Raw genomic sequence first — 18,223 nt, forward strand, 5'->3', positions numbered from 1 at the left:
TTTGAACTACCCTTGATCTCCAATCGCCTCCTGCCTCCTACTTTGGACGCTGGCCCAGAGGAGACACCAGCAATTTCCCGATCACGTTCAGCTTTTCTCTGAACCCTGGCAACCCAGTTTGCATGTACAATCACGGTCCTGATGAAGATGGCTCGAATCCCTTACGCCATTGAAACCGGTCGACCCCTTTCGGTCATGAGGGCTCTCATGACCCACCTCTGATCTCTCTTATACCAACAGAGAGACTTTTTTCTAAATAATACTTGCTGTAGCACACTCATCACTATTGAGTGAGCTAAACATTTTTATAAGAGCCAATTTTTAGTCCTCCAGCCCTCCGGCTGTGTTTTACTGCTCTACCCACCAGTGGTTTCACCAGTTGAACTGTTTTCCCATCCCAACCTCAGTGGCACCATTAAAGTTATACACTTTGGAAGGTATACAAATAGTTGACCTGCCCCGCAGGTTGTACCCATACTCCAGACAGAGCAGCCCTAAGATCTAATCCACAGCTTTGTTGAATATTGCTCAACCTTCTGGAGAACACCATTTTTTATTCTTTTTCTTTTTGGACGATCTGTGTCTGCCAACAGACACTACCACCAGTATAGAAGGTTGAGGGACAGTACTCTCCTCTATATCTATTTAGTAGGCGATACACCACGCACTACCCAGGGATAGGCATCCCCGCCAGGGCTAGGGTGTTCTTCCTTAGGGCTAGGTACGCCGAGACGTGTGGCCCTTTCTTTCATGTTTGAGTGTGAGTAGGGATGTAACGGTATTACGGTATACCGTTAAAGATAACGTGAACCACTTAATTGAACAATAATAACCGTCACATTGTTTATACCGGTATACCGTTCATACCGTTAAGTGTGCTTTCAAATCTGATTTGGAAAGGCTGCAGTAAGCAAGTGCTGCGCAGTCTTGGTCTTGCACCGTTGGATGTGCCGTCTGCCAAGTAGTTTCAGTTGGAGCAGTTTTTAATGCCATTCCATAAACCACACGTGCCTGACACAAAATCAATATGTTAGCAATAGGAAGAATAAATACAGTGCCAAGAAGGAAAAGGGTTTACTTTGGGTTGGCGGCTTTGGGGTTTATATATTTATAATGGATAATGTTTTCTAAACATATGACAATGGGGGATTTCCCTGATTCTATCATTGAATTTACATATAATAAGTCACACTGAAAAATGTACTCATCTCTGAGGGTATTCCCTGCTGCCATACCAAAGGGTAACATGTCCGTGATTACTGAACACCTTTTGGCCGCAAGTAAACTAAAGGCTGTAACGTAAAGAAAGAGTGCATGTGTGTGTGTATGCGCACAAGCGTATACTACCATCAGGCTCCAATGATCTGTGGCATGCAGGTTATCAAGATGGCAACATGTTCATCTTCACCAGTAGCCAGTGGGGGAGCTAAAAGTCTAAAGGACCACTTAAGAAAAGCTATTCAGTTTACTTTGCCAGTCGCAGCAGGGCTGCCCCCCCCCGCTCCTCCTCTCCACATGTGTGTTTGTGCTTGGTGGAAGCACGGGGTGGCATTTCAGTGGAAAGTATGTTGAAAAGCCCAATTCTGACCCTGGGTGCCTGGTTTTGTTTGTGATGATAAATCTGACAATTTATGACCTTTTAGAAAATATTTGTTAAGATTAGTTAACTCCACCTGCTATACCGCGATAACCATGATATACCGTCATTTGGCAATAAGGTTATTGTACCATCATAAAACTAATACCTGACACCCCTAAGTGTGAGCACTCCAATCGATCCATTTGTTAGCATACTCATGATGCTCCTTGAATACCTGCCTGCCTAGAAAAACCGTTGTTGTTGTGCTACCATACGTTTTATGGTTAAAAGGACGATCACGGTTGTACCGTGCACTCTAGCTTTCTAAGCTTTCCCTGTTGTTTTCAAGTCAATGTCATATTCAGCACCTGATTCATAGAGGTCTCTGGAGGTGTACCCAGAGACACCCGTGGACAAGATGGTCTGTAGGAGTAATGGATTTTCACCCACCACCACCCCACGTCCTCCACTGGTGCCTGGTTGTGGCTGTGAGTACCTCTGCCTCTGCACCATCTCCTCCTTCTCAACAGCATCTAATACCTCATCACCTGCAAAAACATAAAAGAAAAGTAATGAAAACAGGCATGAGCAGCATAGCCCACACACATAGGCATGACGAGGTAGACATCGAATACATAAATGACACATGACAATAACTCTGGCATGCATGCACTGGCAATGAAGTGGAAGGGGAGCCAAAAAGCAGACACTGAGGACTCCAAGATGGAAAAGCAACACATGTGCTGCATACTGCATAGCACCTGCATCACACATCAGCCTGAGAGTTGCATGGACAATCCACATACATGACACATGCCAGCACACAGATGGCACGTAGCATAGCCATGGCAGATTTGACAAGGACACCCAGATGGTAGCAAATCAGTACTGTCACCCATCCATGTGAGATGGAGATCATGAAATAGAACATGCAAAAGAGTGTGACAAAACACGCATGTGACACACGTTGCAACAAAGCCAGTGTTCACTAATGCAGTGATGGGAGGCACATGGATACATCAATGGTTGGTCACTTGGACATGACAGCAGACAATTGTCATGTTGAACATTCAAACAGGGCCCCAAAGTGATTGTGTGCAGGGCATGTGTAAGTGCACAATACTCAATCAGCCTGATTGATTAAATCATTCCCATAATAAGTAAACAAATGTGGGGCATTGTGGGGTGTAATCTATGTCTGAAGTATGTTAAATATGGGGCACAACGGCACTAAAATGTGTGTTAAATATGCAATGGATTCCATTAACCAGGCAGAATGAACAGGAAAACAGTATGAACAATGTAGTGGCATGATGGCAGTTGAAGGGCAAGTGCAGTAATCAGTTGGAAATTGTTAACTGCGGTCAGAAGGGATATTGTAAAACCCAATCCCAAGGCCAGGGGATGGTTTGGAGGCACCACATGGGTGACCCATAGCAGTCATGACTACACAGCCTCACCTGGCACTCAAGCAGAACACATCACCTAAGCAACATACACATGGTTTGCACACACATGCATGGCCACTCACCGGACATTGCCTCAAGATCTGGTAGGTCTCCCACGCCTTGGATCTGATCCTCTGTGATGAAGCCTCCAGCGATTGACTCATGTTCTGTGAGTACTTCCTCCTCTGGTGGAGACCCACTACCAGTCACCAGAGTAGAGGCATGATTGGAAGCCAGCTTGTTCTTTGCTCTGGGTTTGAGGTCATTCCAACGCTTAGAGCAATCATCAGCTGTGCGCCTCACAAATCCAAGGGAACTAATCTGGTCCGCGATGCACTGCCAGTGGGCCCTACGTTGAGCAGTTGTAGTCTTGCACCCTGCAGTCACCAGCATTTCGTGGCTATGGGTCGACACGTAGCCCAGAAGTGCGTCTAGTTCCACATCATTGAAACTCTGCTTCCTTGACGTGCCGGAGGGGGGAGCCATGTCTGGGGTCCCAGCCTGTACCGCAAGAGCACCCTTCTTCCTCTTCAGAGGTGGTGCGGATCCTGAGTGGCTTACGCCGCTCTGGTCGGCAGGGGTTGAAGTGCAGGTGGACTGGGTACTGGAAGTAGCCAAAGGCACAATGACCAAAGGTCTCACTGCAGGCATTGGCTGCTGGGTGATGTTGGCAGGACCAACCAACCTTGGTGTGATGGTCTTGGACCAACACTGTCCCGGCTGGGTGACTCTGAGCTGGGGTGGATTGAGATGCAGCTGCCCCTGCAGCCTCCTCACCCTGGCTATTGGGGCTGCAGATGACATTGCTGCCCCAGATCCAAGTGGCCTGGTAACAGCAACTTTCACCGCCACACGTGGCTTTGACTTGGTGACACGGAAGTCGGCCTGTGAGTCATCCTGTGCTGGTTCGGTCAACAATATGGGCCGGGTTAACAAGGCCTGAGCTGGGATGGTGTCAGCTGCATCTCCCCGACCCATTGGGGTGGGGGCATAGGTGTCCCTGATTGGTCCTCCACACACTGGCCTATTGGGCCCCCCTGCATATCCTGGCCACGTCCCCTGCCGCTGACACCTTTTGTAGGTCGGCCACCTTTGCTTCCCTTACCACTTGGTCGCCTCCCAACCATGGCACTGATGTTCTTTTGCGAATGGGAGGTGCAGTAAACAATTGTCCTGGGCAATTGGGGTGAAAGGGGCAGGGTACTAGATGGAATACGTACCCTAGTGCTCTAGCAAGGCTGTCTGTGACCCCTGGGGGAAGATGCCAAGTCATGCAATGCTCAGGCACCCCAAAAACAAAATGTAACATGCACGCGACACCTGGTAGCCCACGTGCATGGAATAAAGAACCCGACCTACGCTGTGGCATCCAGAAACACAAAAATAAGCGTACACGTGGTACACGCAGGCTACAATGACCTCTGAATGGGAACGCGACACACGGGGGCAACCACAGTTGAAAAATATGTGCGCAACTCACCGTCTGCCTGGAAAAAGAACGTGAAAAAGATGCATGTGTGCGCGTTGGCAACACCCCCACCAAAAGAAGAATTGAACGTTGTCTGAGTATACAAGGAGTATACAAGGAGTACGAGCTGGAACCGTTGTGAAGTAATCACGTGTGAACCGACAAGAAGTACAAGAATCACCCGCTCGCTCTTCGCAAAAAGCATGTACATGAATATGACATCCTACGCGTACCTTTTAACCCAGCCCACAGGTGCGACATCACGTACGCGCTAAGGGCCTTTCCTCAAATTACACCCAGATGTGCAGTTTTTGCACATGTACAATCAACATGCACCCGTGTGGAGGGAAACGCCTGCATGCATTACGTCACAGATGCACTTACGTGCAAGAGCCTTTCCTTGAATTACACGCTGACGTGCTATTTTTTCACTCCGTATCAAGCTGGCCACGCGACAACACACTGAAGACCATGCTCCTGCCCAGAAGGCCATTTTCCTGCCCCCCACAGCCCCAAGCACGCTCCCACCTGCCATCTGCTGCTGCATGCCTGCCTGCTGGCCACGAGCCCTGCTATTTGGTGCCTGCACGTCAGCCATCTGCAGGGGTCCAGTGCTGTGACCACCCCTCCTGGAACAGAAGACTCCCGACTGAAGTTCCATCGCTCCACAGCCCAGCACCAGGACCCAGTTGCCCACCCACACCTGCCTCTGGGGTTTCCATGTCAGGGGGAACACCATAGGAGACCACTGGCAACCCCCAGCTAGAGAGGCAGAGGGCTACCAGCTTCAGTGCAGCAGAAGTTGGTATCCTGGTGGAGCAAGTCCTGGTGCATTATGATTCCCTCTTCGGAAGTTCACGCGCCGACAATGAAGGACGGAAGAGGATCTGGAAGGACATCGTGGCTGCCATCAATGTGGAGGGGGTGGTAGCCCGCGACATGCAACACGTCCGGAAGCGCTGTGAGGACTTCAGGTCCAGGACCCTCAGCAAGGCCCGGCTCCTCTTAAAGGCAGCGCATGCAGAGGGGTGATGGGTCCGCCTTACCAACATCCAGATGAGGGTCCTGGAACGCATACACCCAGCGCTCCACCGCCAGGTCCTTCAGAGGCAGACCCGTCCGGAGTCGAGCAGTAAGTGTCCATGCGTACTGATTGGGCGCAGTGCATGTTGAGGTGTGCCAGGAGTGTGCAGGTTGGACATGTGTCTTGAAAGGCCCATGTATGGATGTGTATGTACAGGGACATGAGCCTGCCGCATATGAGTCCAGTCATGTGTGAGGCACATCAATGGTGTATGTTTTCAAATGCATGACGCACAAATACATGTGTGTGTGCACACATGTATACATTTCTGCGTATGTACTGTGGCATGGTTGTGGTGTGACACATGGATGCTGGTTCCACCTTCATGTATGTGCACAAAGTACATGTGCGTGTGTGTGTTTTTGACATGTGTGCCACTGTGATACACCATGGATGCATGTGACACTGACATGTAGGATGCTGATTAGCAGATGTGACATGGATGCTGATGATTTCACTACGACAGGTGGTGGAGATGTACAGGTGCATGTATGTCTGGTGGCGTGTGTGCACGTGTTCGGCACTCCCCGTGTTGCATGTGACGTCAGGCTAACCTTCGGATGCTCATGCTGTTGTATGTGTATGGATGGTGCTGCCTGCTGCAACATTCCTGTTAATTTGCGCATGTGTGTATGTTCAAATGATATGTGTGTTCAAGAGTGTGATGCCATGAGTGAAGTTTGACACTGCCACTCATGTGCAACTGCCATGTGTGTATCAGACCATTGTACAGTGCCCTGATGCCTGTGTTCTGTCTCTCCCTGTCTGCAGCACCAACTGATGAAGAGGGCCGAGACAGTGCTGTGGAGCACAGCGGCAGGGATCCCACCGCCAGCCGGAGACGCAAGGCCCAGGTCCCCTGCCATGTTGTCATCTCGTCGCGGAGTGAGGAGTCTGGTGCCGCGTCCGCGACCACAGATGCCGAGGGTAGGTCCAAGAGGCGGAGATCAGAGGTGGACTCCTCGGCAGCAGAAGGGGCAGCTGAGACCCCAAAGGGGCCTATGGAGGAAGATGACAGGGAGTCATCCATGTTGGTGGTGGGTTTGGTTGAGGAGGAGGCTGTGGAAGGCCCACGCACATGGTCTGGAGGGGGGATTCCACTGGTTCTAGTGGTGCAGTCCAGGAGCAGGGACAGGAGCAGCACAGGCGGCCGCGGAGGTGCCTGTGTGTAATCCTGTCCCCGATCCTGTGACTGTATCATCCCGCAACAGCAGGGATGCCTTCGTCCAGACCCGTTTTCAGGGAGGGGATGCGCAAACAACAACAGGCTTTCCTCTCCCATTCGGACGTGGCAATCCGAGACCGTGTTGACCCTGTCCTAGCTGGGGTGGCATTGCGTCAACGTGGCATTCGGGATGACGTGCAGGGTTCTCGTGAGGACACTGCATGTTATTTCGGATGCCTCGTTGACTGTGTCGACCTACTAGGGCGGGTCACCAGTGCTGGGTTCCTCCGTGTGCTGGACCTTCTACCGACCCCCTCCTCAACTGAACCCACTATGCGCCAGTCGTCCTCCATGCCATCTTCCTGCCCAAGTATCACCTGGGCACCCTGTGGAGCTTCCCCTGACCCAGTGACCATGCTGGTGGAGGACACATCCCTGCCACAGTCGGGAGTCGGAGGTCCAGCAGGGGTGGCCACCACATCAACTGGACCCCAGCAGGAGGAGGACGTGCAGGCATCAACAGGCAGGGCACATGCACGGCAGCAGCAGGATCAAGGTGGGAGCGATGATGGCTCGGGGCCATCAACATCATCGGGGCAGGCATCCGCCAGAGGGCAGGAGGACCCTGGATTGGGAGTGTCTTCCGTGTGGCGGCGGTTGGGCCAGCAAATAGATGCGGAGCGGCGGCGGGCAGAAGAGGCACGGCTCACTATGGTCAGGGCAGAGAACTCAATGCGCAGGGCGTTGAGGCGGGCTGAGCTTTTTTTCCTTTGGGGTGCATGGACTGTGCCCCGCCTTTTTGTATATAGTTATTTATTAGGTAGGATTTAGGTTAGGTTTCCTTTGGATTGTTGGTCTCATGGACCCTTAGATGTTCATTTGTAAATAGTTTTGGACCTGGATTTCATTTTCTTGGACCCATGGTGGAATACTTTTCTTTTTTAAAACAATGATTTTTGTTTGATGGACGGACCTATTGGAGCCATTTTCGTTTGGATTTTATTGGTTACATCATTAATTTTTTATTTTTTATTTTTGGACTTCCGTACTTGGAATATTTTGTTTTATTATTGTGTGCTTTTGTTTATTCATTTGGTTTATTCTTCAATACACTTTTTTTTGATACTTTACTTGTGTGGTCATCTCTCATTTGTTTTGTGCATGTCACTATGTGGTTTTTCACAGTCATGTGTCGCCATTGTGTGGGTCTGAGGTAAATCTATTCATGGGCATGCTGCTTATTTATTTTCTATCATAACATTGGGAATTCAATGTGGAGTGGATGGAATGCTTGGTTGGGTGTTTGGACTGGGGTGGTGTGGGGTGGGATTTGGGTGGCCATAAGGGCCATGGGTCTGGAGTGTGATGATGTGTCGGGTGGGGGGCATGAGTCGGGGCCTGCTAGCAGGTGCCCGTCAATGGTGGGTGGGTGGTTGGGGGACATGAGTCGGGGCCTGCTGACAGGTGGCCGTCAATGGTGGGTGTGTTAGTGGGTGGGTGGGGGACATGAGTCGGGCCTGCTGGTAGGTGCCCGTCAATGGTGGGTGGGTGTGTGTATGGGGGACATGAGTCGGGGCTCACAAGTGCACTCACAAGTACATGGTGCCTGTGGGCTGCCTGCAGGCCATGGTAAGGGGTGTAGGGTAGTCCTCTGTGGTGTGGACTGCCTGCAGGGCATGTGGAGGGGGGAAAGGGCACACCCGGGCGGGGCCACAATGCCAATTTGCGTGTGAAACTTCCCGTGCACCCCGAAATACACGTACCATGCTGGCCCAAGGCCTATCTCCCATGCACCCCTGAAATACACGTACCCCGCTGACCCAAGGCCTATCGCATGTGAAACTTCCTGCGCACCCCAGAAATACCCGTACCCCACTGGCCCAAGGCCTATCGCGTGTGAAACTTCCCGCGCACCACCGAAATACACGTACCCCGCTGGCCCAAGGCCTATCGTATGTGAAACTTCCCGTGCACCCCCGAAATACATGTACCCCACTGCCCAAGGCCTATCGTGTGTGAAACTTCCCGCGTACCCCCGAAATACACGTACCCTGCTGGCCCAAGGCCTATCACATGTGAAAGTTCCCATGCACCCCAGAAATACACGTACCCCACTGGCCCAAGGCCTATCGCGTGTGAAATTTCCTGTGCACCCTAGAAATACACGTACCCCGCTGGCCCAAGGCCTATCGTGTGTGAAACTTCCTGCGCCCCCCCGAAATACACGTACCCCACTGGCCCAAGGCCTATCGCGTGTGAAACTTCCCACGCACCCTAGAAATACACGTACCCCGCTCGCCCAAGGTCTATCGCGTGTGAAACTTCCCACGCACCCCCGAAATACATGTACCCCGCTGGTCCAAGGCCTATCGCATGTGAAACATCCCGCGCACCCCCGAAATACACGTACCCCACTGGTCCAAGGCCTATCGCATGTGAAACGTTGCACACACCCCCGAAATACACGTACCCCGCTCCCCCAACACATGTGAAACTTCCTGCGTAACCCCGGAATACACGCATGCACCCCAACCACCCTGGGCATGCCCCACAGGCACCCCACTCACCCTCCCCAAGCCCCGCAGGCAAGCCATCCACCCTGGGCATGCCCCACAGATAGCCCACACCACAAAGGGTACATTTTTCTACGCAATTTACCTGGCGCGAGCGGGGTGCGTGTATTCCGAGGGGTGCGCAAGTACATTTTCACGCGTTTTGGCTGCCGTGGGTGGGGTACGCGTAGTATTTTCACGCGATTACAGTGCAGCGGCCCTGTAAACTGGTCCAGGGTTAGCGCAGCCCTTTGCACTGCATTGGGGATTTCAATGGCTTTTCCTTGTGCAAGGGGCATTCTTGGGGGCGTAACTGGCGTTGCGGGATGTTTTCTGCGCCAGTGCTCAAAACGGCTTGGAAATTCCATAAATACGCGGTGCGCCAGAATGCTGTTTAGCACACATGGCTGGCGCACGCTGGTGCACGCTCCCTCTCTGCGCTGCTCGTGGGCGCTGCCTCTGCGCTGAAATCTATGAATTACCCCATTATTCTTGTAAGCTGTAAGGACCTCTATTGCTTCCTGTTGTTGAATGTTTGTGTATAGCTCTTCCACATCAGTTGAGGCTCACATTTCTGAATGAGGGTAAAATGTAAAGTCTTCAACTAAGTTGATCACATCTCTAGTGTCTTGCAGGTAAGATTGTTTTACTTTGAGCTAGAGGTTTAATGAATAAATCAATGTATTTACAAGAATCTAAGTGAATTTACCGAACCCAAAGGGTCGACTTTCCAAAAGTTTGACTTTTTTTTTAAATTTGCCGCAAATATATATGTGGGGGGAGACCCCCCACAATCCCCCCCACCTTACCCCTATACATTGTTTATATACTTTACCCCCCGCATATATATATGTGGGAAAATGGGGGTCGAATTTTTGGGAGTCGAAATTTTGGGGTTAGATAAAATTGTTCTAAACCATTTACAAAGCAGTCCTATTATCGAGCCACAACCTGAAACTATCGATCTTCCTGGTGGATTTACAGAATATCTGTGAATTCTAATGAAAATGTAGAATGTGGGCATTTTGGGGTTTATATTTAAACCACGTGCTCTTTCTTGCTCAGGTATCCTTCCACCATTGCTAAATTGGTTAAATCCTGAATTTAATTGCTCACATTTTCAGTAGGGTTTCTTTTAATTATTTCTAACGTGTTTCTTTAACAAGAAAAGAAGATTGTAAACAATCTCATTAATACATCTTGGGACTTAAAATTACAATCACGCATCCTGTACCTGCAAATTTGATAATCATATTCTTGTTATTTCTAAATGCATTCAATATTTTCCAATCTGTCCTCGATTAATTATATTTCTGGAACGTGTTCCTAACAATAGATGCGTCCATTTTGTCTAAAACCACTTTTTCAGATTTGAAATCTCATGTTATAATGATAAATTTGAGAGAATAAACATGGATGAAGGTATAAACTCAGTGGGGTGTGGTGTTCCATCATAGGTATGTTGTGCAAGTAACACACAAAATATGAAATTAAAACCTATAGGAAATAGACAACCAATGAAGATGTGCAAGATTACTGGACATAAATGATGAGATGAGTAATTAACAGAATATGAAGAGCAAAGTATAAATAGATTAAATGGTAGCAAAGCATATTTAAAAAGACCAATGTACAAAAAGCAACAGAAGTTAAGATTGGAGAGTACTATCGTTTGGATCAACAATTTAGTTGCAGAGAACATAAGCAATTACTGAATATCCCTAATATAAAACAACGGAAGATGACAAGATCGAGTAACAGACATAATTTGTTTGTGAAAAGAACGATCAGAGTAAAAAATAAACATACGATTAAAGGCATATTGTCAAGATGTGTCCCCCAGGTCTCCCGCGTACCTGTAGTTTTCGGCTTTTGTCGATCCAGGTTTCTCCCGGTGCTGGTGTCCAATCCGGTCCCAAGATGGTATGAGAAAGAAGATCGCCCCTAGCCCGAAAGGCTGTAACTTAGCCAGAGACTGGAAGCTCTCTCCCAACACCACAGAAAGACCACCCACATATTAGAGAAGAGGAAGGAAAAAGGTAGCAAGAACAAGAAAGAAGGAAAGGCAGGGACACAGGACCCCGAACAGAGCAGCAGGTCCAAGGAAAGGGAAAAGGAGAGAGAGTGCCCTCAAGGAAAAGAGACAAGAGAATAATGCTGGCAATTTAGCAAAGGGCTAACCAAGGGGAAGCAGAGACTGGCACAGGATTCAAAAAAGGGCAGCGTCAATCCTCAAGGTAAGGAAAGTTGTGATGCACAGATGGCAGTGTCAGTTCCCCTTATGTACCTTCATTCAAGATCGGGGCACCATGGCCTCGTTGGGCAACCTGTAGCAATCACAACAAGCTGTGTGAACCGCGCATGCGTGGAAACCGGCCGCTGGTCCCCTGTGCAAGCACGCACTCTGAAAGATGGCAGCCCGCATGACAAGGGGCCGGCGAGGAGGACCAAACCCTGACAGCCCCGTAGGAGGAGATCCCTGTAGGAGGGCGATTCCCCAAATGCCAGCGCGTCCTCCAGGAAAGGTAAGTGCAAGAAAGGCGGCACTGTGACACATATACCCAAATAGGAAGGTGCACATAAGAAAGCAGAATTGACGAAGGAATAAAAACAAAGGTAGGAGGTGGTAAATTAAATAACGTTTTTGCAGGGTTTAAGCTGTTTAAGAAATTAGTCTGCTCCCATTAGAAAATAGGCATTGGCCAAGATGCTGATGAAGATAATCAGTGAAAGGAGGAAAGGAAACAAAGATCTGAATATCAACACCATGGAGTTGTGCATGAAAGCCAAAACATTGAATTAGTGCAGCCAATGGTATTGCATATTAAATAAATAAATGAGAATAAAGAGCCGAGCCATCAGGAACGCAATAAAAAAAGTGTTCTATAGGAAGAAAAACAGCTTTTCCAGGCATCCTGGAAGAAGCAAGTTTGTAAATAAGATAACGTCTAAGATAGTACAGTATCATAAATGATAGGAGAGTAAAGAAAACGGATCAAGGTACAGCGATCGACAATATCAAAAGTAGTAGACTGATCGAGCTGAAGAGGGCATTGTTTATGGTGACGCGTAGTTTGTAGAAACACATTTATATGTATATGTATACCTTTTCCAAGCTCTGCAGCACAACTCGCCTCGCTAAAGTGAAGAATGGATTTTATAAACTATGTAATCTCTACCATGGTTGGGTTAATCAAAGGAACACAAACATGCCATGGCTGCAACACGACAGGCAGCAGATTTTTATTTTAGGCAAGATTGTGCACTACACAAGAAAAGTGCAAATGACCTGTCATGTACAGCTTATAATTCTGTACTAGAGTGCAGTCTTCCAGTATCCACTCACAATGCCTTTCTTAGGCTGTATTCCACAAGTAATCAGCAGTCAGGTATAGAGCAGGCGCTGGTTGCTCAGAAGCAAAGATGGTTGTTTTCAAATATGTTATACTGCGTTGATTTTTCATTCACATCACATCACTGAATATACATTTTCTGTAGCTACATTGTCCCGACACATCCTACCTAGCAGAGACTTTTATGAAATATGAGAAGGTCAATAATCTGACCTTGTCATGAGGGAATAGGACCACCTCTAAGCCTAGAGGGGAGTCCTACCAGGAAGGAAGCCAGAGCCAGTTGTACCCGAGAGGGGGACCGTGGCAGTTCAGAGAGCCTCAATACCTGTCCCCGCCCCAAGTGCCTGTCAATATATATGCAGTACCAACTTTCATCACCCCATGCCTCCTACAGAAAATGCAGTCCAAGCTTTGTCTTTCTTTCCTAGAACCTGGGGGCAGACTACAGCGATGTCAAGAGACTATGAGCAAGTTTACAACCCATCAGCGTCTCACGCCAATGGTCTTCAATCATCGGAGTTGCAGAGCTAGGAGCCAGCAAACTAGGACCTGAAGCATCTATGCAGCGGCCTGAGACATCTCGCACCACTTCCCGGTGCCGGTGCACACATTGACCAAACCGCTGCACCAACCTCACTTGAAGAAATAAACACAGAACAATCGTTAACTAAAGAGACTTCACTTTCCTTGGGGGGATCTGCATCAAGGCCCACTAACACGAACTTGGACACTGTGCAATGCGGGCCACCATTGTTGCCACATGTTAGCCCTGTTCGGAGAAAAGCGGTGGTGCTGAACCCGCTACATGAAACCTTCTTTGATTGTAAAACCTCCCGGGCAGGGAAGACAATACCAGATTTGTCAAGACCAGTAATAAAATGGAAGAAGGAGGGGGAATATATGAGGAGCAGGAAACAGGAAATTGTGGATCGCTCAGGTGAAGTCAGAGGAGTAGGAGGTGGCAGAACAAGAGACCAGCAGGAGGAAGAACAGCTAGCTGGAATGTGGAGGTAAATAAAAGAAAAGTTGAGGTATTGGTTGGCAAAAGCATGTGGTACTGTTTGGTGATTGTGTGTGCAATGTGGGTGACTGAGAGTGTTCGAAGGAGTGTAGAGAGTGAGTTGAAATTGTTTGAGTGACTGAGTAAAAAGCGATGAAAAGTGGCAGACATAGGGCCTCATCACGAGTCTGGTGTTAACCCTTAAAAGCGGCGCTAACAGAATTAGCGCCGCCAATACCGCTCTGCCGGATCATGAGCCGGCACAAATACCGACGACTCTAAAAGCAGGCAGCGCTATTACAGTCGGCACTAATACAGCCAGCACTATTACAGTCAGCGCTATTACAGCTGGCCACATGAGGCGCAAACAGCTGCATCACAAGTCCATGTTTGGTGGTAAATGAACACAGGGGCCTGAAATGTCGCTATACGTGATCCCAATCCACTCCAGAGGGCTCCATAAGGCAAAACCTTACCCCAAACACTGTTTCCAACACCATGCTCCCATTACCCACTGTGAGCTGGAAACAGGCAGCTGCTCATGCTGCACCTAGAAACAGAGAGGTAGGACAACCAGGCCAAGACACAGGGAGCATGAGTGGACGAGGGTAAGGAGGAGCAGGATGATGAGAGCCCAAGCAAGGCAGCACCGCTCCCAGGGTTAGGCCCTCATCCTGGAGTCTCACTGACAGCCTGTTGGTCACCCTGTACCACCTCAACAGGGAGACCATAACAGAGCTGCTCACCACAATACACAAAGACATAGGGAGCAGGATCAACTTTTCAGACAGCTGTGCTTCCACTGCTGAACCTAGCATCTGTCCTACAATTACTTAAAACTGGCATCTTCCAGCACTCTGTGGCCATGATGCAAGGCATGCCACAGCCCATATTCTGCACAGTGTTGGTCCAGGTGCTCAAAGCCCTCCTGTGGCAAGTGCAATGCCACATCTCACTGCGCACCACCCCAGCCCAGCTCAATGCCACGAAGGCACAGTTCTATGTCATTGCCCAAATGCCAAATGTGATTGCTGCCCTGGACTGTACCCATATTGCGCATGTGGCCCCTCAGGCCCACAAAGCAGTGTACCAAAACCACAAGCACTGCCACTCCCTGAATGTCCTGCAACCCCCACCTCATCATCACCCACTGATGTGCCCGTTACCCTGGTTCCCCCCATGATGCCATGGTCCTATGGAACAGCACACTGCCAGGATATATGGAGCGGCACGGAGGACAACAGACCTGGATAGTGGATGAGTAGAAAAGCCAGCGCACAGGCGCTGTGGGTCACATGGCCAAATGGGGAAGGGGTTTCGAATGACCACTCAAAGACTGCCATGACAAGCTGATGCGAAATCTGCACATGACCACCTCCTGCACCAATGTCACAGTACAGGCCAGGGAGCATGCACATGTCTGACTTACCTGCATGGAGAAGCAGTAGTACACATACAGTATCAACAAAATACAGCACATGACTTCAGGTACCCATCAAAGCAATGCAGACAAATGGCCAAAATGCCACACAGCACAACATCCCTGTCAGTGCCACGGCCATGCACCCATGTGCGGCCAACCCACAATGCCCACCCGTTGCCACCAGATGCCCAGGGATGGCCCATGGGGAACCAAGCATGCCACATGCACCGTGTAAAGACACAGCCACGTGACAGCCACCATGTCCGCTGCACATGTCACCCACAGACACTGTACGTAACACATGCTGCAAGGGAACAGACTGCATGCATAGCACAAACTATGCAATGCACGAGTGACATTGCATGCACAGACATAGAACAGGCACATGCTGTGAAATGAAGGCCCATCTGCATGCACAAGTAGCCCATTAAACTGATAATTTGTAAGTCCACCCCCACACCTCACACCGTGACTGATGCCTGTGCCTCCACCCATGCAGGTGACTCCGGATACCCACAGCTGCCCTGGCTAATGACCCCTGTGCACGATCCACAAAAACCGTAAGAGAATGCCTACAACCACGCTCACAGCCGGACCCGTGTGTGCATTGCGCGTTCCTTCAGCCTCCTGAAGGCACATTTCTGCTCCCTCGACTGTACTGGTGGAGCCCTGATGTACGCGCCAGAGAAAGTTGGCAAAATTGTGCTTGTGTGTGCATTGTTGCACAATATCTGCCTGAAGAGAAATGTTCTGCTACTCACTGACGTGGACATGCCACAAAACCTTTTATTCTCGAGCACAGAGAACTTCTACAAGGCCAAGTTCAAAGCCTAATTGAATGGCAGGCCACAAGAGTGATGATAAATGTTGGGCTCATTAGGTGGGGAGGCATGACCAAAGCCGACCCTCCAGCACCTGATTATTGATGTATGAGTTAAACATGCATCCCCATCCATCTTTAAGTAGGGCTGCCTCACCTTAAAGGGTCCCAGATCCCGGGGTTCAGCACACCAGGGACTGATAGACAATTTCTTTTGACACTTTCACATGGCACAAGCCACGCACCACTGTGTGACACCAACCAGATCAATAAACACCACAAAGACACAATCATGAATGTCCTTGTATTGATTAATTGTTATGTTTTTTATGGGATGAAGGGCCCCAACTATCTCCCCTCCTGCCACCAACTCCCCAGCACACTATCCCCCTCCCACCACCGACTCCACCCCACACTATCCCCCTCCCCCTAGCACCACCAACTCCCCAGCACATTATCCCCCCTCCCACTACCAACTCTGCAGCCTGCCTGCTCATGGGGGCCAGTTTCCCAGATTCATTCACAGTCAGGGCCTCTTATCCCCCCTTGCCGGCCCCTGGTGACTTTTGTGCATAGAAGGCACAGGGACTGGCATTGTGGCGTGCCCTGCTGTGATCCCTCTGTGGGTGTGGTGAAGGTGGACAGGATGGAGCCTGTCACCAAGTTCTGCTGCCGTTGTAGCTCATTCCCATCCCGGATGGCTTCAGCTAGGGCTGATACACTGTCCGTCATTTCATGGACACGTTGCGCATATGGTGTCAGGGCAGAAGTGTTGGCACTCATCTCTGCCTTGATCTGCACCCTATGCCGCACAACCCTGTGGGTGGCACCATGGATACTCTCCCTGATGGCCTGCAGGTGTGCGGAGTGAGTATGCCCAATCTCTCGCTGCCTGCGCTCCATGTCATCTAGCCTTTGCAGGAGCACACTGCGTGAACTTCGCGGTCTGAGTCAGGGGCTCTGCACTGGGCCACGGCTGAATGCAGATGAGCCACAAGATGGAGTGTCCACTTTTATCTCTGGTGTTGCTATGCGCTCGCGGCATGGAGAGCGACCTGGAGTTTGTTGGCTGTTGGTATTGGCGCAGGGCCGGCGGTGCCACCTGCAGGCTTGGTCTTGCTGGCTGCATACTTTGCACAGCGGTCTGTGAACCTTGCAGAGGATCGTGTGCACCTTTGTGGGGTGGCGGTAGCAGGCCTTGAGGGCATTGAAGCACCACTCCCTGATGGACCTGCTACCTCCTCCTCTGAGGCCTCTGGCAATGCATGGGTGCCTGTAGGGGACAGATGGAATGTCGTCAGGTATTGTTCCCCCGCGTGTGTAGGCATGCAAGACAAAATTGCTATGGTACAGAGTGTGACCCCACATACATGGGCAAATCAGCATAGTTGGCCATAAGAGGATGCATGTGGGGTTGCTTTGGCGATGGGTGTGAGACCCATGGCCTGTTGGTCATTGGCCTGTGTTTGGGTAGGGAAGGGTGTCCATGCTGCGGTGGCTTCTGACTGACATGCATGCTTGTGGTCCTTCATGGCCCCATGTCCCCTTGCCGGGTGGCACTCACATGGTGGGGTGTAGGGGGGTGGTTTGTTTAATGGCACTGTCATGGGTCTATAGGGCAATATTGCACAGCTGGCAGGGCTATACTATGGTGCACTATGATTGGCAGGCTGGGCACATGTCTGTGTGTGGGACGTTTACTTCCCTGTGGCATCTCTGCCATGCACTCATGGGGCAGGACTACTGGGGTAGCTTCATGCTGGGGTGACTGCTGCACGGTGTCATGGTCACTCTTGCACCTCAATCCCACTGGCACAGGGTGAGCCAGTAGGGGTGTGGTGTGCATGGCATTTGTTTGGTTCACTTGCCTGCCCTCCCCGCTGCTGTGACACTCAGAGGTGCCTGCTGTGGAGGGTGGCTTATGTGCCACCCAGTCACTCTTCCCTATCGGTGTGCCCAGCTTTGGTGTCTGCTAACTTGTGTCCCTGTCCACTGGGGCTTCTTATGCTGGGTTGTCATTTGTGCATCCATTTTGTTGGGGGGGTCACTCATCTCCTGCTCCCTGGCTGTTGGCTCTGTGCCTCTGCACTGCCGACTTCCTCTATCCCCTCGAGGTCCAGCACCGTTCTACAGTTCTCCTCCCAGGCAGTGAGGACCAGTGGCTTGACAGTCCCTCCTCCTGTCGCTAAGGACTCACAGTGGTGTTGGGACAGCAGTCCCTGCCCTCTTACCCTCAGGTTATAGCCTCTTCTGGATCTGATACTACTCACAATAAAGAAATTGGCGAATAATTTGACCACATTACACACCGAAATAGAAGAAATTGAG

The sequence above is a fragment of the Ambystoma mexicanum genome, chromosome 5p (assembly GCF_040938575.1).
Source record: "Ambystoma mexicanum isolate Mex_15411 chromosome 5p, UKY_AmexF1_1, whole genome shotgun sequence".
Lineage (NCBI taxonomy): Eukaryota > Metazoa > Chordata > Amphibia > Caudata > Ambystomatidae > Ambystoma > Ambystoma mexicanum.